Source organism: Sciurus carolinensis, chromosome 4 (genome assembly GCF_902686445.1).
Source record: "Sciurus carolinensis chromosome 4, mSciCar1.2, whole genome shotgun sequence".
NCBI lineage: Eukaryota > Metazoa > Chordata > Mammalia > Rodentia > Sciuridae > Sciurus > Sciurus carolinensis.
This window is the reverse complement of record NC_062216.1, coordinates 8,109,220-8,131,438: the sequence shown is the minus strand read 5'-3', so window position 1 is coordinate 8,131,438 and position 22,219 is coordinate 8,109,220. Positions and strand designations below refer to the sequence as shown.

Sequence of the window (22,219 nt, the reverse complement as noted above, 5' to 3'; positions counted from 1 at the left end):
CAGACATGGTAGAGTGAAGGTCCCTCTCTCTCTCTCAGGTTTTGCCATTACCATTCTGTGTGAAGTAGTTTCAGGACGAGGCGACCGCACACTTCTAGCCAGAAATCGGATGACCTCAAAACCACACCTCATTTCAGGCTGAGGCCTCATGTCTTTCGCTTAGAGCTAAAAATAAAAATACATGTGAATGAACAAATGATCGTGAAATGAAATTTCTAACACGACACTAAAATATAAAATATCAGAAGCCATTTTTTATCACAGAAAAATGAAAAGGTACACAATTCCACAGAGTCACAATCCTATTTTAAATGGAAAGATGCCCTTTTATCCTGATGGCTGTTGGGAAATAACAATGACAATTTAAGGTTGAATTCATCAAGTTAAAGCAGCATTTTATTAATTTCCTGAGATTTTGACACATTTTGAACAGTCAAATATAACAATATCACTAATGAAACTAATGAAAATAAAACAGCAATTTCACTCTTCTTTATATAGATGTAAACCAGGGCAAGAAAGTACAATGCTGAGCCATACCAAATACCTGGCCTGAAGAAATATAGTTTTGTGTACTCAGAACTCCCAGTTCCAACAGCAATGTTCTGAAGTACGTGATATTTAACCTGCTTCTGCAATCCACAGGAAGGTGCCCACTCATCACCAATACAAAACAAGTGCTGGGTCACAGGCAGCCTGACAGACAGGGGCCCCAACCTGGCCAGCAAGACTGCAGCCCTGGTGTCCACATGCAATTGGGAGCTCAGGTCTGTGCTACCAGGTGCGGAGTTTCTGCCAGTGGCAGGAAGGCAAGGGGGTAGATACGCTGCGTCCATAGCCTTAACACAACAGTCTGTAGGCCTTGAAAGCAAAGGTCACCAAGAACCCTGAATCTTTACACTGAATAAGAGACAAACCACCGTGTGCCTCTTTGGTGCCAAGTTTATGTTTTCAAATTCTATATTAATCCTGAACATGACAGGCTATTTTCAAAGGTTAAACCAGCCAAGAACTTTCAAAAGTCACTTATTACAAGAGTATTCCACTCAAATGAAACCATAATTTAAAACTCAAAAACTCTTCTACCAAAGTTGAATTAAAGCACTGGCCCTAAGGGCAGGGGTTGTGGCTCAGTAGTGAAACACTTGCCTAGTACATGTGAGGAACTGGGTTCAAGTCTCAGCACCACAGACAAAGAAATAAATAAATAATAAAAGTTTAAAAAAAAAGAAAAAGAATTGGCCCTAAATATATTACAATGAAGACAAGTATCTTGTGAATTTTTATACCATTCACATATACCCATTAAGAATAATTCATAAGCCATCAACTACTATTATTCATTTCTCCGCTGAGTCTTTATATACCAATGAAATTCTTTAATTTTGCTGGGATATAATACACTATTAAAAGACATCAAAATATATGCTCTGGATTCAATTTAGCCCTATCTTCCATGTAAAATAAGGATAATAAACACATTTCTAAATTAGTTTGTCTTCCAGAATTTTTCAGAGTCCAACTAATTTCAGTATCTAAACAAATATTACAAAGCCATATGTTTGACTTTGAAGTCATTGCAAGGACTGTGCTTTAAATTAATACACTGTAATTTATGCTTAAATTTCTAGTATAATGAAGAGCAGTGAGGAATCCTATCTAGGTTCTGGTCATCTTCAGGTTTTAATTAAATCAGAGCTTGAAGTGTTCATTTCCTACTGATGTTCTTGTGGTGATTCTGCAAGTTTTATACTTTGATGCACTCAAATTTTAATCAAGGAAAATTTGAAACTCTGCTGGTTTTATTTGCAAACAGCCAATTCCTCCTCCTTCACCAAGTAGTCCCAGCCCTGCTCTTTTCAGTCTGCAGAACATTTTGGAGAAAATATAACTAAGTAAAAGATACACCTTATTGACTTTACGCTTTAAACATTTGCTTACCCCAAAAACCCCAATGTCCCATGTCCTGCCTCAATAGAAGGCAACAGTGGAAGCAGCAGCTCTTCTAGGGTCATACCTGCCACCCTCCCAGGGGCTTCAGGTGCTTCCTGAGCTCCCATCTCTCCTCAGGCCTGCCAGCCTCACCCTGCAACAGTCACAGCTGCAGGTCCCCTATGTTTTGCTCTATGAGTCACAGAGTCACAGCCCACAACGACAAAGGCTGGCAATTCCACCAGCTCCAGTTCCAGAGCTTTCACCACCTGCACTCTGGTCGGGGCGTGTGCCTTTGGAAGACCCTCCAGCTCACTATCCCTACACCCGGCCTCCAGTGGCCCTGCGTTTTACAGGGAATGTTGCCATGAAGTCTCCCACTTGACAGGACCAAGGGATTCTAATGAGCTACTTATTGTGAGCAACAATAGAATGGAATTTTTCTAAAAACAATCCTTATCTCAACATACACTGGATACAATGACAACCACATTCTCATGAAAACAGCAGAGCTGGCCCCTGCCCCATGCGGCAGCTGACACAGCCCTCAGTCACCTCCTCACCCAAACAGAAGCCAGCAACTTTCTTACCTTCTGAGGGAGACCAAACCCACGCGCACCAGTGCACCATGCCACACCTAAGCCCAACATATTCATCAGTCAGAAAATCTCAAATTTAAGGATTCTATGGGAGCAAGACACAGGGCTCAAAAACTGGCTAGCCACCTGGAAGACGAGGGACCAATCCAACTCCACTACTTAAGCCCAAGTATGTTCTAGACATAGCACATTTGAAGTGCAAACAAAATCATAAAAATATTTGAAAAAAACATGGGTACAATTTTCAAAAATACCTTTTGAAGCACAGGAAGGACTTTAATTATGATGTTAAACCTAGAAGTCAAAAAAGGACACAATTGTTTTTTTTAAAGACAGAATACCATACCCCCTCAACTCCCCCACCCCAAAATAAAACAGATAAAAACAAACTGGGGAAAATATTTATTATAGCCAATATGAATAAAGAATGATAGGACCATTTAGAATTTGTCAAGATAAGACAAAACACCCAAAGAAGTATGTGCAACAACTACAGATAATCCACCAAGGGGGGAAAAATGACTAGTAAATATATGAAAACACTTTCAAAACTAAAGAAACCCAATTCCAAATGAAATACCAGCAGAAAATGATAGGGATCAAGAGTACGGGAACACAGAACAAAAGGTGGGTATTTCAGTTCTTGGCAGACTTTTTTTTCCCCCAGTAACCACAAAATGATCTGAGTGGTGCTGAATTTGCACAAAACATCAGTTAAACATAGGAATTTTTACACAAAGCAAATAAAAATGTACTCTCGTGTTCTTGTACTAAATACCCCATTTTTTTTTATTACTATGGGTGAGAATTTATAAAATTTAAATGCTACTGATAAAATTCTTATCCTTTTCATGTTGTTTTAAAATGGCCCAAAGATCAGACTTATACATTTGAAGCTCAAAGTGTCTGTACATCAGAATGCTTCTATCTTCCTATGTCTGGTTCTCTTGGCAATAAATCAGGATGTTTTACAGGCCTTTGATGCCTCAGTCCTGCTAAGAGAAAGGGACTGCGTTCTCTAAAAGAAATTTTTAGACTAACAACTAGAACAGTTTATAAATGGATGGCGTATTCCAACCATGATGAAAACAAAAGTTCCAGTCTCCAGAACATAAATGAAAACCCAGTCTTAATACAGCGTTGTCCATGATAAATCCATGCTCCAGGAAGTACACACAGTGGAGTCTCGCACATTAACTTCACAATGTTAGGTGACTGGGACATTTTTATGAGGGTCCCAACAACATGGGCAACAAACACAACCGTTTGGGCTCAAGAAATTAACATAGTCAGGAACAACACGAATGCCCACTACACACATTCGTATTTTCCTAGTTCCATTCAGTTAACTGTCCTAACACAAAGGAGGGCAACTGACACACAGGACTTTCTGTGAGATACCGAGGCACCACAGATTACCCATGAGAAATCCCCATCCCTCTTGAGGCTGTACTCTTTCCCTGCCTGCACCCTGGACAGACCATCCTCCAGCCACAAGGCTCGCCCTTGCTCCATTCTGTACCAGTCCACACCTCTCTTCCCCAGACATGTCCATGAGTTATGGAAAAGGTACATCTGCACTCATTCCTCACTCCACAATTCAGTGGCAATTATTTGTCTTTGCCACCCAAGGTAAAATTACAACAAAGTAATGTGGTTTTTGTGGTTTGCTATTGTTGCTTTTACCATCTTAACCATCTTTCAGCATACGGTTCAACAGTACTAAGTATATTACATGTCACACCATCACTATCCACCTCTAGAACTTTTTTCATCTTGCAAAACCAATGCATTCCTCTTCCATTCAGCTTGTGGTATTCATTCTACTTTCTGACTCTATAAAGTGACTAGTCTAAGTACCTCAAAAATGGAATCGGACACTTTGTCTTTGGCTGATTTCACTTAGCATAATGTCCTCAAAGTTCACCCATGTTGTGATATTCCATTCATCCATCAAGGGACACCAAGTTTCTCCCAACTTTAGGCTCTTATGCACAATGCTGTTATGAACATGGCTGTATAAATATCTCTTTAGGTCTCTGCTTTCAATTTTGGGGGGTGTATACCCAGAACTGGAAAGGTAGGTCATGTAGCAATTCAATTTTTGTTTACTGAGGAACCTCCATGTTCTTTTCCACAATAATGCCAAGTTTATATTCCTACCAACAGTGCACAGGATGATAATCATCTTTAAGGCAACTAACACTTGAAAAAATTGGGGGTGTAAGAACCGTATTCATACACATTATCTAATCCTTCAGACACAACCAATTAACTCAAAATTAGCTCAAAATCTTATCTGTTAGCAAGTCTTCAAGATCCTTATTTCAATGTCTATATTTCCAAATAAATGTTCTCATCTAATCAGTTTTGTTTAGTTAGCCAAACACTAAAAATATTAATTATACAGAACTTTAAAAGATACAAGTGAAAATATAAACATAATGGAAAGCTATCTGAGGTTCCCAAGGGAAAAATAACCTAAAACAACTATGGGTATCCAGCAGCCTTCACATACCAGCTACATAACTATGCAAATGCAAATTTTTTGTTGTTCTTATCATGGGCATAAAAATAAACACACTTCCAAATAATAAAATGGCCTAACAACGTATCAGTAAGAACTTAAAAGTCAAACAACAACTTTTAGGAAAACTTTTTAGGTAAGGGTTCTACGACTTAGCCACATCCCCAGTCCAGGCAAACTCTTGAAATATCATCTGCCTACACATACTAGAACACTGTCTGAAGTCAGCAGGCTACTCCCACAGTTCCCTCAAGTAAACAGCAACCCCTTGGCATCACCTTCAGAAGTCTGACACTACGTAGTGTTGGTAATGTTAGGTTCCCAGGGGTTTTGAAAACTAGGTGACAAAAGTAAGTATGGAATTACATTAATTATCTAACAATGGAATTAAACAAAATTTATTAACTATGTTAAAATTTAAGGATTTCAACTTTAAAGGACAATGTCCTACACAATGACAAAATTATTTCTAAGAGCAATCAATTTAACTATAAATGTTTATTTTGGAAGCCTCAATTCTGTTATACTGATGTACATATTTACCTTGCACCAGTACCAATTACAGTATTTTTGCAATTATCAGTGTTCCCTTTTCCCCTTTTATTAAATTTATAAGAACTATAAAAATATATTTTTTTTTCTTGATGACTTAAGTTGCCAACAACCATTTCATTGCAGATTTTATCCTTTGTTGTAAAGTTAAACTTGAAAAAAAAATACTAGTCTTTATTTTTTAAACAAAAACTATTGATATTATTAGGGAATTCTTAGACAAATACTCTAATCCAGAAATCTGCTTTTCTACCTCATATCAGAAGATCAACTAAGGGAGTTACATTGCACAAAGACGACTCTTACCATCTTTTACATACAATCTGAGGCCAGATAAGAGTTTCTTCAACAGTACCATCACCAACCTCAAAGTAGAACCAAAAAGAAACATAATCATAGGTAAAATATATGATGCTTAAAAACTCAACTGTGCAGAGTTTAAGATACGTCACTGGAAAATGGGCCCTTTGTATCCGTGGGTTCTGCAACCATGGAAACTAAAGGTACAGCAAAATCAATGAAGAAAAATTGTAGTGAACACATGAACAGACTTATTTTCTTGTCATTACTTCCTAATCAATATAACAACTATTTATATAACATTTACATTGTATTAGGTATTTTAAGTAACCTACAGATTGATTTCAAAGAATCATACAGAAGACTATAGTTTTCAGGCACATAACACACTATTTTACACAAAGGACTTGAACATCTGAGGATTTTGGTGTCAGCCAGAACCAAATTCCCATGGACACTGAAGGACAACTGTATAAATAAATATGTGTATTAATATCTGTATTTTGTTTTTTTTTTTTTAAAAGAGGTTGAATCCCCATGAAGAAATCCAACATTCCCTCTCCAAAACAAACAAACAAACAAAAAAAAAAAACATTTTAATTCTCCTTTCTATTTATCAGCAGATACTACTTGGAAAGAAATGTACTGCGACAGTTCTTCATGTTCCACTTGCCTCCACCAGCAAGTATCAGAACTGATGCTCTCTCTTCTGGGACTCCTCTTCCCTCATAATGTCCATGGCTTAGTGCCTCATCTCAGTGAGGTAGTTACTCAAATGCTACCTCCTCAGGGAGACCATCCAGACATACCCAACAAAAAAAGCTCTGTTCACTGATTCTACCCCAACCAACATGTAGCCCCTTCCTTATCCTGCGTGAGCTTTCTTCCTAGCATGATTTACTACTAAATACTGTATTCCTATTTATTTTCTATCTCCCTTCCTAGAATGATTCTAATTTCCTGACATTTATATACAAAACTACATCAATCAAGGAAGAAGAAGAAAAAAAAAAAGCTTCAATGCAATTCTACTACATAAAGAATTCATTTTACCAGTAAGGAAACTGATTACTCCTCCATGTGCTAAACAGTAGGCTAGGAACTGGCTACAGGTAAGTTCACAACTTCAAGGCCAACTCAGTGTGAACACAGCCACACTTCAATCAACACAGAATGTAACTGGCCACAAACACACACATTTTTTGAAGTACAGAGACACAGGCAAAAGCTGAAGACACTTAATAATTACAGAGGCTCCTCAACACAATTAGAATAAAAATCTCTGTCAAAGCTCAAGAAATAGTCTGTTCAACTGGCCAAGCAATCATAAAAAACACACCCTTGAGTACAACAGCACTTACGGTTGGGTGAGGTGAACATGAATGAAAAGGAAGAAAAAAGCTAAAAAATATGGGCATGCGGATGGCACAGGAAGCCCACCCAGGGGATGCTGAACATAAGAGGAAAAGAGAAAGCAAACCATGAATAAAAGCTCACTGAAAGGAAGCTACATAATTTCCAGGGCCTAATGCATAATGAAAATGAGGGGCACTTTTAAAAATGATTACAAACCTCAAGATGGCAACAAGAGCCTGTTAAACCCAGCATGGGCCTTGTGAAAGCACACACCAAGAGTGGAAAGGCAAAAATCAAGTCGTTCCTGAGTATAGAGGAGGGCTTCACAGAGTCCGTGGGCACCCAGACCCAGCAAGGTCCTACTATGTCCTCAGATTTGCCTGGGAGCTCCTGGAGGATATACTTTTAGATCAAGAGCAGGGAAAAGGATAACTGCATTAAGATCTTAAAAACACAATTCTGTGGTTGAGTACAAGATTAACTACCAGAACAGATGGGCACTTACTTAGGCAGGAAACAGAACTGCTAAGTTTTGTTGCAGGGTCATAATGAAGATGTTCTAGAGTTTGTCACTAACCAGGGAAGATCGATATGGCTCCATATTGATGACAAGAACCCTATATGTCAGATCTGAAATGCCTGACAGAGAGAGACAGGAGATGCCAAAGACAAATTCTTCCCTATTCACTAACTGCTCAGGGTTAACCGTGGTTTAAAAGAGAGGGAAGATGGGTTATTACTAGAGAAAGAGATGGAGAAACCTGGGGTTAGAAAGCAGAAAGTTTCCTAATGGAATGAGTCCTGGGAGAGTTAAAGTTGAACACTAGAAAGTTAAAAAAAGCCGCCCACAAAATTCCCAGCTATGCCATATTCCAGACAACACATCTGTCTACTTTTGAGTTCATCTCCCAACCTCCAAAATGTTGTGATAGCATTCAACACAAAACTGCCATTTTTTAACTACCTATATTAATTTATTTTCCTGATAGCTTAAGCCAAAGAAGCTTTATTAGAAAGAAAACTATGGACACTTCAATATAAGTTTTCAAGCAAGTTTCACGACACTACATTGAAAACATTCCCTGATTCCCATGCTGTGCACATCCGGGCCACTTTAGGAACTGAAACTTTAACTTAAAACTTTCTGCCTTATTTCTAACATAAAACAAAACAACGTTAAGACACGAAACAGTGAGGATGACTTAAATCTGATGTCTGCCTGGAGGAGGTTCCCAGCTGGTGTGATTCAGTGCTGTTTTATAAATTCTGCAACAGAAGCCATTGCTCAGTACAAGAGAGACAGCAACCTCCTGAGGTTTGTGGCTGTAACTGGGTGCCATTGGACTGCTGTGGGCTCTCCTCAATCCTCCTCCATCCCCAAGGACCCTTCTTGGGTTTCTACCACTGCATTCATTGGATCCAGTCTCCAAAAAACAACGGATCTTGCAAGCAAAGCAACACAAAACGACAAAGCTGGAACTCTGAGGAAGGCCCTATTCTCTCCATGTAGTTAAATAACAAGTACCAGGTAATAAAGCCAAACAAAGTATCAGGGCAGAGTGCACAGAATTTCTTGACAGAGCAGAACAACTAAAGGAACATCTGAAGGAGAGCCAGAGAAAACCAGGAAACCAGTGCAACAGGGACAATCAAGTCCAGCTGATGATGACTGACAGTGATGGGGAAGGAGAACCTGGTGATCCTGAAACAAATTACAGAATCCACTTCAAGATGCCATTGTTATAAAGCAACCGAATGTAAAAGGGAGCAATACTGCTGGTCTTTAACAAGCCAAATAAGCACTCAAAGAGGCTGTGAAATTGCTATTAAATCTCCTCATTGTTATATGGGCAACAGGGCACTACGGAAAGAAACTGTATTATGTTGAGTCACCAAGAACAGGAAAATGCTATTTAGGCATAACTATAGCAACAGAAGCAAACAACTCAACATTTTGTTCATTATCTTCCTCTGACCTTTTTTCTTTGTGGCTATGCGAAAGTGAAAACCTCTTGAATAACTTACTCCAACTTGCCAGAGACAAGACTTCCACTACTTCACTGATGAAATGGACCTCTGTGCATTTCAAGAAGTCAAAATGAAGCCGCACAGAGAATTTAGGTAGACTTCCTAACTCAAACTTCAGGAATAGGTGTGGACAACGATGGAAAAAAGGTTCTGAGAGCTACAAATATACGCTGGGTTCTAGATTACGCCATTGGGTGAACATTTGAGAAACAGATCTATGCTCCTTTGCTACAAGACTATGCCTATGCAGCAATGCTTTTGTTTTTTGTTTTGTTTTGGTACTGGGGACTGAACCCGGGGGAACTTTACCACCGAGGTACATCCCCAACCCTTTTATTTTTTTACTTTGAGACAGGCTCTGAGTTGCTCAGGCCCTCGCTCAATTGCCGAGGCTGGCCTTGAACTTAATCCTGCTGCCTCAACCTCCTGAGTTGTTAGGATTTCAGGAGCTGCTGGGATTACAGACACATGTCACCATGCTTGCCTGGGCAGCAATGTTTAAACTGCACTCAGACGCACTCAGGACACCTAACAGAAGCAGACTCCCGAGAACCTGGGAAGAAAACTGGTGGTTCTTCAGGGGCCTCATGATGCTATCACTGTAGGGACAGCCAGTTAGAGGAAAAAAAGTCTGTGGACCCACCTGAGCTGATTCTGACATCACAGATGATCTCTAAAACCCTGCTCTCCGGGATCCCAGTGCCACGAAACGACATGAATGGACGACCCTGGATAATTTTTTTAAAAAATATTTTTAGTTGTAGACGGACACAATATCTTAATCTTTTTTATGTGGTGCTGAGAATAGAGCCCAGTGCCCACACATGCCAGGTAAGCGCTCTACCACTGAGCCACAACACCAGCCCATCCCTGGATAATTTTCTACATCTCACTTCAGAGTTCCTTTAAGTTTTAAAATGTATTTTTCCTCCATTATCTAGTAAATGATCTAACAAAAATTTTAAGATAACAGCATTGTAAGGAAATGAGCAATGTGTGACTAACATAAAAACAAAAAAAAAATTACCCAGTAAAGAATATTTAACACTTACAGATGTACAAATATTTTCAAATTTTTTGAGTGGGTAGTCTTTATGAAAAGCATTTATAATTTTCTTTCTGCTAAAATAAAATAAGGTTTTACATTTTGAAAAGAAAATCTTAAACACTCTCCTTAGTGTAAAATTTATTTACTATACTAAAAAATTTTAAATGATAGACTCTTTACTCTCAGGAATGGTCAGTAAAACAAGAGTACTGTGGTTGGTTTAGAAAGATTCCAAACTGTAATATGGCCAGTGCTCATATTGATTTATAATAGATTGATTTTTTTTTTTTCTGGGTAGGTCTAATTTCTTTAAGGGCAGCAAGCTTTTATATTTAACAAAGTGATACCTTTCACTGTGCAATCTCAAGAGAAGGACTTTCTAAATTAAGCACTATCTTTACCTTGAAGAAGAAAACTATTTCAGTGTTTTTTTTTCAGCAAGATTGACCGAACAGTTGGTAAGTATGAATTTTTAAAATAAGTGTCATATACTGTAATGGGAAACATTGCTAATAAGAAAACGGCTTCCCTTTGGATTATGGGAAGTTTCCTCTGTGTGTCTAGGGAGGAGGGGGTGTGTGTCTGTGTCTCAGGGAACAATCTGTCCTGGCCACATGTATTTTCAGTGTAATACTTTACGAAAGTTTTAGAAATGATGTCTCATTTAATAGTAAAATATAAACATGACTATATTATTTTAGTATCTTCAATAAATAATCTGAGGATGTGTTATACACCAAGTTGTACCTTGCATAGCTGCATTGGCTATATCTGAAAAAGTTTATTAAGTTAGCTAGAATGAAGGAGATTCCTTAATTATTTTAAAGTTCTATCTTGTAAATTCTACAGTAACCTGTATTTTAAAATATATTTGCACATTTTAGGTATTATGCTATATGGTGGTCTTTGAGTTTTCTGTACTATGTTTTTATTGATATTAAATGGAAATCACAGGCCTGAAAAACAATCTGATGATTTTGCTAATTTTGTCAGATGCAGTGGCACATGCCTGTAATTCCAGAGGTTCAGGAGACTGAGGCAGGAGAATCCAAAGTTCAAAGCCAGACTCAGCAACTTAGCAAGGCCCTAAGCAACCTTCATGAGATCCTGTGTCAAAATACAAAATTAAATGGGATGGGAATGTGACTCAGTGGTTAAATGCCTCTGAGTCTGATCCCTAATTTAAAAGCAAAAAACACAAAGAACCCACTCATTTTATAAGGTCAATAAAAAAATTTACTTTGAACAAATTAAAAATACTTATTCATATAAAATACTAATTTGCATCTCATTCTGGTTTGGGGATTTGGTTTGGTTCTGGTACCAAGGGTTCTTAATCATTGGGCCACACGGGGTCTTGCTAAGTTGCTTGTGTGGCCCATGTTAAAATGCTGAGGCTAGCTTTGAACTTGCGATCATCCTGCCATAGCCTCCCCAAGACATCGTTCTTTCTTAAATTGTCATAAATGAACATTAAATTTTTTAAATGTTCCTTGGAATATCCCAAACCCCAAAGTCTGAAATTTGAAATATTTCAAAATCCAAAACACTGTGAGCACTGACACAAAGCACAAAAGTTTCAGATTTTGTGGTATTTCAGATTTTAGAATTAGAAATACTCAACTGATAAAACCTATGCAAATATCCCGAAATCAAAAACACTCCAAAATGTGAAAACACATCTGATACCAAGAATTTTGGATAAAGGATACTCAGCCTGTTTACCTTCTCATTTTCATCCCGAAATTCAAAGGGTAAAGAGACATCAATTTGATACTAAACTCCTTACTTTAATGCCACTATTAATAATGTTCCAACTTAGGGACTCAAATAGCACAAATTCTAACAAGCGCCTGCTGCTATTATTATTTTTCAAAATATTATCATTTCATTGTGTCCCTACAACATCCACTATTAATGACTCTGGTAAATACTCCATTTTCCAAAAGTAAAAACTAAGCCAAAACGATATTTAAGTTTCTGCAATACAACAAAATACCTGACATCACAATGCACTTTTCTTTCCATACATCAATGCATCTTAACAACTGAAAAGAACATTATATCAAAACAATTATTTCCTCTCTCCTTCTCTCTGAAAATGATAAAGCAAGAGCTGGCATACCCAGAGAAAGGAAGATGGGACACTTAAGTCGAGCTCCACAGCCATCCTTCAATGGAGTCATGATCCTTGGAGAGCAAAGAAGACTCAAAGTGGAATGCTAAGTGCATCTAGCTCCTTTCACGTCTCAACCGTGTATCACTTCATTACTGTGCTTTTAAAATGGCAAAAGACTGAATCTTCTAGTGACAAAGGTCTAAGTCATCTGCTCCAAAATTTCCCCAGTGCTGGAATCCCAAGTCACCAAGTGTTCATTCAATTGGGGGAGGAGGGTAACCAGGGATTGAACTCAGGGGCACTCAACCACTGAGCCACGTCCCCATACTTATTTTGTATTTTATTTAGAGACAGAGTCTCACTGAGTTGCTTAGTACGTCACTTTTGCTGAGGTTGGCTTTAAACTAACGATCCTCCTGCCTCAGCCTCCTGAACAGTTGGGCTCACAGACATGTGCCATTGCGCCCAGCTAAATTTTGACTAATATCTCGAAAGACAGAGATTGCTTCCTTAGAAGACAATCTTTTCCATTTTAGAGTCACTCTGGTAGAAATCATAATGGTACTATATAATTTAGGGCAAATGAACAGTATCACAATGCATTAATGACTTCAAGAGAAGGCCAACTCACTTGTTTCCTACTTTTCAATAATAAGTTCCTAAGTCGGGCATCACCAAATGGTCAACATCATCACCAAGAGCCTGGGTTGTTCTTTTTGCTCTGCCATCAGCTTATGGTTTAGCAATCTTCAGAGTTTTAAGATGGCTCCCATCACTCCACACTTCACATGCAGACACAACAATGTCTAGAGAAAGATCGTTTCTTCTTGAGTCTTTTTATTGGAGGCAATACTTTTCCACAAAAGGCCTCTGATACATGTCCACTATAATAGGAAGACAGCTTGTTCCCAGAAAGACTCATGCTGAGGCTTGGACCCCACTGTTATGGTGCTGAGAAGCAGCAGGACCATTAAGAAGAGATTGGGGTCAAAAGCTAATAAGGGAGTAACGTCTCTTCCTGAGACTGCACTAGTGCTTGCTGCAACGGCAGGTTAGGAAGCAGGTCAGCCTCTCCATCCAAACTCTCCGACATGTGCTCTTCTACCTGCACTCACTTCCTTCTGCTCTTCCACCCTAATATGGTGCAGCATGACACGCTTACAAGAATCCTAGCCGATGTCAGCACTATGCTCTTTAAAGTATATAGTAGTTTCAGGTATTGTGTTGCAACCACAGAAAACGAACTAAGAAAATTTCTCACTGGCCAGAGGTACAGCTGGTAAGGAAAATGGGTCCCTCCAGATTGGTTGGCATCAATCATGATTTGCTATCTCACCTCGCCTACCACTACCAAGAGTGAGCCTCTCTTGAAAGACAACATTGTATTGGGAAGGCAGATTATAAAATCAAGGTCCCATAGGAGGAAGGAGGGGGCAGAGAGGGACAAACAAGTGACCAATGTTTGCAGCGAGCATATGAAATGAAAACCTTGTCTTTCAGTAATTTCTTCTTTCTTTCAAGTATCTGATGATACTCAATCTGATCTTTAGATCTAGTGAGAGAAATCCCTATTCCCTTGTTATACTCCAAATTCTGTACATGCAAAAGGCTACTGTGTTTCCTTCCTTAACCCTAAATTCTTTTCCGGGTTAAATATTCCTCTTTTTGCTAAATCCCAGCTACTCAGGATGTTCAGGCAGGAGGATAGTAAGTTCAAGGACAGGCTCAGCAACTTAGCAATAACCTGTCTTAAATCTAAATTATTGATTTATGTATTTATTTATAAATGGACACAATGCCTTTATTTTGTTTATTTACTTATTTATTTTTATGTGATGCTGAAGATCAAATTCAGTGCCTCACACATGCAAGCGCTCTACCACTGAGTTACAACCACAGCCCAAATTTAAAAGTTTTTAAAGGGCTGGAAATATAGCTCAATGGTACAGCACCCCTGGGTTAAATCCCCCATATCACACACACATACACACATATCCTTTTTGTCTACTGTAGTTCTACATCTCTGTATCTGCATGCTTTACCATCCAGAGCACCCTTTGGCTCACCAACCTCCCCCCCCACACACACACAAAATGTCCAGGATCTTTTTAAATGTTTAGTACCAAGTACAACACTAATATTTCCAGTGTGCAACCTAACCCTATGTTGCTTCTATGGTACTATACTTCTGGAGACTCACAATAAACTTGTTGGCAATTATATAGTTGTCTTTCTTGTGAGTATCTGTTGAGTCTGACAAGCTATACTTTGGCTTGTGTGTGTGCGTGTGTGATAGACAATAAAAGTACAAAACTCTACATTTTCAGTTATGCTCTATTTCACTACGAAATGTTGGCCTATCTCTCCAACTTATCCAGGTCTTAAATTTTTTTTTAATTTTTTAAGTTCTAAAACCTAATGTCTCTGCCATTCTCCTGGTTTCAATGATAGAAATTCAAACTTAGAAAAGCTCATTCATGTTTATTTCTCAGTTTTTGCCGAGCAGGGGCATGTCTCCTAAAAACAAATAAGCGTGTCTTACAGGAGGCCTTTTAAGATTGCAGTCACTCGTTGAGCTTCCAAGGTCCAGAGACTACTCTTCACAGGGTCAGCAAAATGATCCCTAAAGGATATTGAGCAAACCACCTGTGGGATCAAGTGTCTTCAATGGACTAAAACCAGAAAGTAGATGGAACAATGTTTAGGGCAAGCTCTAACAGCAGAGGGAACTGAAAAAAACATCAGGGTCCAGAAGCCAAGGAGCACCCCTCCCCACAAGACAAACCCTGTTGGAAACTGATACAGGGAACCAGAGAGTGGACTCATTTGTTCAGGGTACTCTTTCCACACAGGCATGCTATAAAGGAAGACAAATCATAATCAGACGTTCTTTCAGGGGGCCTAGCAGTCAACTTTCAACAGCCAGGCATGGTGGTGCAAGCCTGTAATTACACCAGCTCTGGAGGATCTCGAGTTCAAAGCCAGCCTAGCAACTTAGCAAGGCCCTAAGCAATGCAGTGAGACTCAGTCTCTAAATAAAATATAATAAAGGGCTGGGGATATGACTCAGTGATTAAGACCCTATGGGCTCAATCACCAGTACCACCCCAAAAGAATAAATTAATTAATTAAAATATATTCAACAGCATCAGGGTTTCCTACAACAGAATTAGACCCCAATACAACAGAGTACTAGACAGGGTCTAACAGGCACTTGAACAAACACTTAAAAGCCACCTCAATTGCATGAGGCAACTAACCAACTGCCCTGCCGACAGTTCCACTTCTTCATGAGACGTGAGACAATCCACCAGGCCTGGTCAAGGTCAGCTGGCCTGAAGTTCTTCTGCTGGACAGGCCCTGGAGCCACTTTTGTAGCGCTCAAGGCTACACTCTACCACACTGTTTTCTAATTCTGTGATTTTCAACAAGTTTTATCTTTTCTAAACTTCAGTATTAGATTCACTATTGTTGCTGTTAACAAATTACCACAAAACTCATTAGGGGCTTAAAATAACAAATCTATTATCTTAAGAGTTCTGGATGTCAGAAGGTTTCTGTCACTTATGAGGCCCGTTGTGTTTACACTGTGCCCTCCCAGATAATCACTTATATCACAAAAACCTTAATCACGTCTACAAAGTCCCTTTTGCAACACTGAGTAACATATTTACAGGTTCTGGAGATGGGGACCCTTATTCTGTCCACAACGGAACTATCACTGATTTTATGCTATTTATCTTAAATTTGTTGAAACCTTTTAATTTTATCTTCAAACTTCAATGATGTTAACTAAGGATGTGGCTATTTCCATCATAGGTCACATTAAAATTAGGCTACATTTTCTGTTTCAGTGTTCACATAAAATGGTGTTTTATTAATGGAGGAAAAAATATAAAAGTAATCACTAAAGTTCTTGAAGCTGTACTAATTAATATGGAACAAATTCAAGAAACAAGAAATTAGCTAAAGGAAGTTAGTACAAGTATCTAAACATTTCACTGAGCCCTTTTTATTAAAAACAGGAAACAGGGGTCTGGTGTGGCTCAGTGGTAGAGTGCTTGCCTAGCATGCATGAGGCACTGGTTCAACCCTCAGCACCATAAAAAAATTCATAAGTAAAATAAAGGTATTATGTTGATCTACAACTAAAAAAAAAACACAAACCAACAACAGGAAACAGGCAAACCATATTAATTCTGGTCTTCCTTCTCTCCCACTGGTCAGGGTTTCTCTCTGCCCTTTGCTGGGGTCTTCTCACCTGGTAGATGTTGAACAGGTGTCTCTGCATATCCAAAACCAAATTCCTTACCCTCCCTACAAACCTGCTTCTGACAGTCTTTGTCAATTCATTAAACAGCAATCCCACCCCCATCAAAAATCTTGGCATCATCCTTTACAACCCATCTTCCTTCACATTCTCCGTATGCGTCAGTCAACCATCGTGTCCACCAGCTCACTACATCAGCACTACCTTCGAGCCATACCCAGAATCTGAGGGCCTCTTACGACTCCCAGCATCACCATCTGAGCTGAGCCACCATCCATCAACTCCCACCTGAGGGTACTGCTAACTAATTTCCTTCTATCCTTGTTCTCCCAGGCCGTCTAATACAGTAACCAGAATTTTTCTTTTAAACACTAAGCTAACACAGTTTGCTCTATTTTCTCTTTTAAACTGCGATAAAATTTGCAAATAATGAAATTAAACAGATCTTACGTTTCAATGAAATGAGTATACACGCCACGTAACCAAGACTCCCATCAAGATAAATACTTCCAATTTTGGAATAGCAATGGGGTAGGGTGGTGGGTTTGTGAAGGGAAATTCAGGCTTCCTTTCCTGTACCAATTCACCCTTCTTGGATTCATCAGGATTAGGGAGAAGAACAAGGATGTGTACGTACACAGAGGCGGTGCAAGGGCACTGAGTTAGCATAGAAGGGTCACTAGGTCTGTTATGACCAAAACTACTAGAAACATTGCTTTCATGGGTATCCGGTGTTACTGGGTAAATACCAAGGGCAGAACTGTTCTGTGACAGGGAGGTACGTGTAGCTGCTTGTCCACAGCAGCATTATTCACAAAAGGCAAAAGGGACAAGAGGTTCAAACATTCAATGGATGATCAGGTAAGCAAACTGCAGTATGTCCATACAATGAACTGTGTTCAGCTGTGAAAGAATGAAGCATCACACATGCTACCAGATGGGTAACCTAGGAAACGTGCTAGGTCAAGGAAGTCAGACGCAAAAGGTCACATTTATATGAACTTTTCAGAACAGGTAAATCTGTAGAACAGAACGCAAATTGGTGGTTGCCAGGGCCTGGAAAGAAAGGGAAATGGAAACATTTGCTCAACAGGTCTGGGTTTGTTTTCAGGGTGATGAAAACATTCTGGAACTAGCAGAGGTGATGGCTGCTCGACATTTTTAATGTACTAAATGCCAAGAGTTGTTCATTTTAAATGGTGCATTTTGTTATGTGAATTTCACCCCAAAAGACTTGGGCTGAAGATGTAGCTTAGTGGTAAGAGTGCTGCTGGGCTGAATCCCCAGTGGTGGAGGGGAAGGGAGGCCCTTTTCTTTCTGTGGAAAAATACTCATGGTGTAAAATTTAAAAGGTTTATCACTGCAGTCATTGTTCCACTGATGGCACTTTTTAAAAAACCTTATTCCTGGGGGCTGGGGAGATAGCTCAGTCGGTAGAGTGCTTGCCTTGTAAGCACAAGGCCCTGGGTTCAGTCCGCAGCACCCAAAAAAAAAAAAACCTTATTCCTAAACACTTCTTAAGCAGCACACCCTGACTCTACGTGCTATCCAACAATGCAGCTGCTTTCTACCAGCACAAGAAGGTCACTACAAGCCCAAACTTCCAGTCAGTAACTACTTCTAAGAAGCAAATGGTGGGACATGAACAATCATAAAGTACCACACACTGCTAAGACACTTCTTAAAATTTGTCATACAGTTAGTGTTAAATACTATATAACTGAGATATAACATTTTTGCTCTAACTAAATTTTAATTCATTCTGAATCTATGCTTTGGGGATTTGGCATTTGCATCTAATAAATCAAGGTGGGAAGAGCAGGGAAATGGGGCAGAAAAGTGTTTTCTATCCAGGTAAATTACCTATCTCTTAAGGATGATCCTTTCTGCTTTCTTCCAGTTCACAAAAAGTACATGAAAACAATTCAAAGTATACTTGGGGGCAGAGGGACTTCATCTCCTTGATAAATAACAGGAGGAAGGACAAGGGATATGTGAGGTTCAGAGCTCAAGTGCTGATCTGAATTCTCTGTTCCAGAATGAATGGAAACTATCACATTTCTCACATAAATGGTCTTACAATGAAGTACTAAAATTAATTCTCTAAAGCCAAAGAAAAAGTAATCTTATTATATATCCAAAACATACACTCCTAGGAAGACAAGATCCTTTTGAGTTCTAGAATGAGAGAGCACTTAGCATTTAAGGAAGAGTAAAATTGCTAGCTGCTGACTTTACTTATATATCTATGTACATTTGGGCTGTCTGCTCTCAGTATACAGTTTAATTTTTTTTAATACTTTCAAAGTGACATACTTTTCAGCAAATAACTGAACTTCAGTTTCTCACTTTGCAGTCAAGATCTAAGTTTGGGACTTTGAAGTTCCCAAAGCATAAGCATTTTTCACAGTACCCACACTAGAGCAATGGAATAGGGTGGTGGGTTTTAAAGAGAAATGTCTCCCACACTCATTCACTCTCCTTGGATCCATTAGGACCAGGGCCAAGAGCCAGGACAGATGTGATACACAGAGATTACGCAAATGCACTGAGATGACAAAGGAAGGTTCATTCACAGTCTGACCCTAAGTGCTATGATCTCCTTGGGCTTCTTGGGTCAAGGAGTTAAGGTTTACTCTCTGAGGCTAATAAGATCTGGCTACTTCTCCCCTACACAAAGAACAAAATCTCCTCTGGCTACTTTGGAACTGGTTGTCATTTTCCACTACTTTGACTATATCAAAGGCATACCAGAGCTGCTCCAGCCAAACTCTGCTCTAGGTACTTGGCCTTAAGATTATCACCAAAATCCCTATATAAAAACAAAATCTGGGCTGGGGTTGTGGCTTAGTGATAGAGCACTTGCCTAGCATGTGTGAGGCACTGGGTTCGATTCGCAGCACCACATATGAATAAATAAAGGCATTGTATCCATACACAACTAAAACAACTTTTTAAAAAACAAGAAAACAAAAACAAAAACACAAAATCTGTCTCCTTCAGACTATGGTGCTGATTGTGAGCCTTCTATCACCAGTTAGGGGGTGCCCAAACCCAGGGAGAACTAACCCCAAAGCCAGAAAGGGGGTCTCTCCACACAGGTGTGTACACACGTCCTGGAATCACGCTCGGGTCAGAACTTCTGTCTTCCACACACTCCACTTGACTGCAGCAATGATAACAGCTCGCTCCGTCCCCGACAGGAGATTCTGCAGTTTGACTACCTGAACTCTGAGCAAACCAGAAACTGATGTCATGACATCGCACACTACGTAAGTACATCTAATACAAAAGGTAGTGACATAATTGAGTACCCTGTTTTAGACATTCTGTCTCAAGGGGACTTTTTGTCTTCCTGTGGTAATCCTTGCTCATGGCAATAATATCAATGAGAAAAAAATTCCAAAAACTTGACACGGTATTGAATTTAGTATTTAGATGCTCAGGTTTGGCTCAGTGAGCGCTTTTCATTTTCTATAGCTTCACGGTTCCCAGTCTTTCTCTTCACTTGTCTATCACACAGACAAGTCAAATGACCCCTGTTTCTTTTAAGTTATAATCTGGATTATGCCTCTTTAAATTTCTCTGTGAAAGTGTGGGGAAAGGGGGGAAGATGGATTTAGGAATGGAGATGAACAATACAAGAAAGAGTGGTAATTAAAATGGAAGGCATGACAAATTGTTTTCTTGAGTCTGTCTTTTAAATTTATGATGCTGAATAGGGAAATTCCTTAGAAGCATAGTTAAATTTCATGATATAAGTATACATAATTTTTAAAAATTATTTTGGGGTGTGGCTCATTGGAAGGGCGCTTGCCTGGCATGCATGAGCCCCAGATTCAATATCTTAGTACTGCAAAAAATATTTTTGAATGATTTAGTAACATAAAACTCAGTAAGATAAACAAGAGATACAGAGAGCAAGGGTTTCCCTTCATCCTTGTCCACTAGCTACCTACCAGTCTCTTTCCCTGTAGGAGCCAGTGTAGTCTTCCTCATAGCTGATGGCCCCTGGATACTCCATTATCCACTGGAGTACACTCCAGGACCCCCCATAATAACTAAAATCACAGACTGTACTGAGCCCTACATATACTGCTTTCCTATTAATACATATATACATACATACATGCCTATAATAAAGTCTAATTTATAAGCTAGGTACAACAAAATAAAAAAAACATGACATTATGCTGTTATAAAAGATTTCATCATGTTGCTCAGAATGGCACACAATTTAAAACTTATAAATTGTGTATTTCTAATTTTTCCACTTAGTGTTTCTGGACTGCTGCTGGCTGTAGTTAAATGGAATTTCAGAAATCAAAACCAAGGCTAAGTGGCAGGGGTCTGCCATATATACTTTCCCCACTACTGACCCAAAGAGCCACTTTTTCTCTGCATTCTATGCTCTAATACAGTGGATCTCAATTTCAGCACTGTTGTGCCCAGGCCTGGGAGATTCTGACACTGCAGGAAGAGCTGGGCCAGAGGATCCACATTTCTAACACATTCTCTCTCAGGTGATGAGAATGCTACTGGTGCCAGAACCACACTTGGAAAAAACACTCATCTAGTAAAATTAAGTAATCAATGACAGAAACAAGATGCTCCCAAGCCAAATGAGTGCTCCTCAGTCACCAGGGAGTGGCAGAGCTACTGGCCAAGTAACACAAGCTTGCTGCCTGCCCGAGTTCCCTCAACCAAACTACTATGATCCTACTGGACCTGCTGTCGTACCTGATAACCACCGAATCTTCAGCTTCTACTCTCTTCACACTAGTTTTGTCCCTTCCTACACTTTTTCCTTGAAAGATTTTCATTAGTAACACTTCACCTGTAATATTTCTCGAGATGTGCAAAAGGAAAAAACAATCTTCCAATGAAAATGCCTGAAAGAAATGCATGAGTCAGACTTAAAAAGATGTGGGTTAAATGGTCAGAAGTAAATTAGAAATTTTTGAGATCAAAACTTCTGTAAGAAAAATGAGGAAAAGAAATTCATGTGACATCCAAAGTCAGTGAAGATTAATACTAGCTGCAAGTTATACTGCAAAACAAACATAGCAATATAATTGGCTTTAAATACAAATGCACAAGGGAGAGGGTGCAGATGGGTACCAGGAATTGAAATTTAAATGCACATTTATTAAAGGCTTAACTGCTTTCAGGCATCAGTACGAAAGTACTGTCATTGCTATGTTTATAAACAGATACAATCACATTTTTCAATGAATTAATAAAAATCTGGTGCCACTTCCCACAGGGTACCTCCTTTGTGAGAGGCGAGTTTTTAGGCACATCGGGGCAGTAAATCACTGCTCCTTATTTTGGACCTACGTGGGAGGATACTTGGGCCAAAGTGTGTGAATGTACCTTTAAAATCGGCTACTGAGGACCCCATCCACCCCTCCTCCTCAACGTGTTGGACTCCTCCGAGTGGGCCCTCGGCTGAAAGGATGGTGCTCTCTCAGTCATCCTCACACAC

General features: G+C 39.3%; 1 protein-coding gene and 1 pseudogene across 1 annotated transcript in view; one reads left to right on the top strand and one right to left on the bottom strand.

Moving 5' to 3' along the window:
• Xkr6 (XK related 6) overlaps window positions 1-22,219 on the bottom strand; it is a 244,250-nt gene that overhangs the window by 170,911 nt on the left and 51,120 nt on the right.
• The window catches only part of LOC124982127 (vacuolar protein sorting-associated protein 4B-like), an 82,704-nt pseudogene that overhangs the window by 54,789 nt on the left and 5,696 nt on the right, over window positions 1-22,219 (top strand).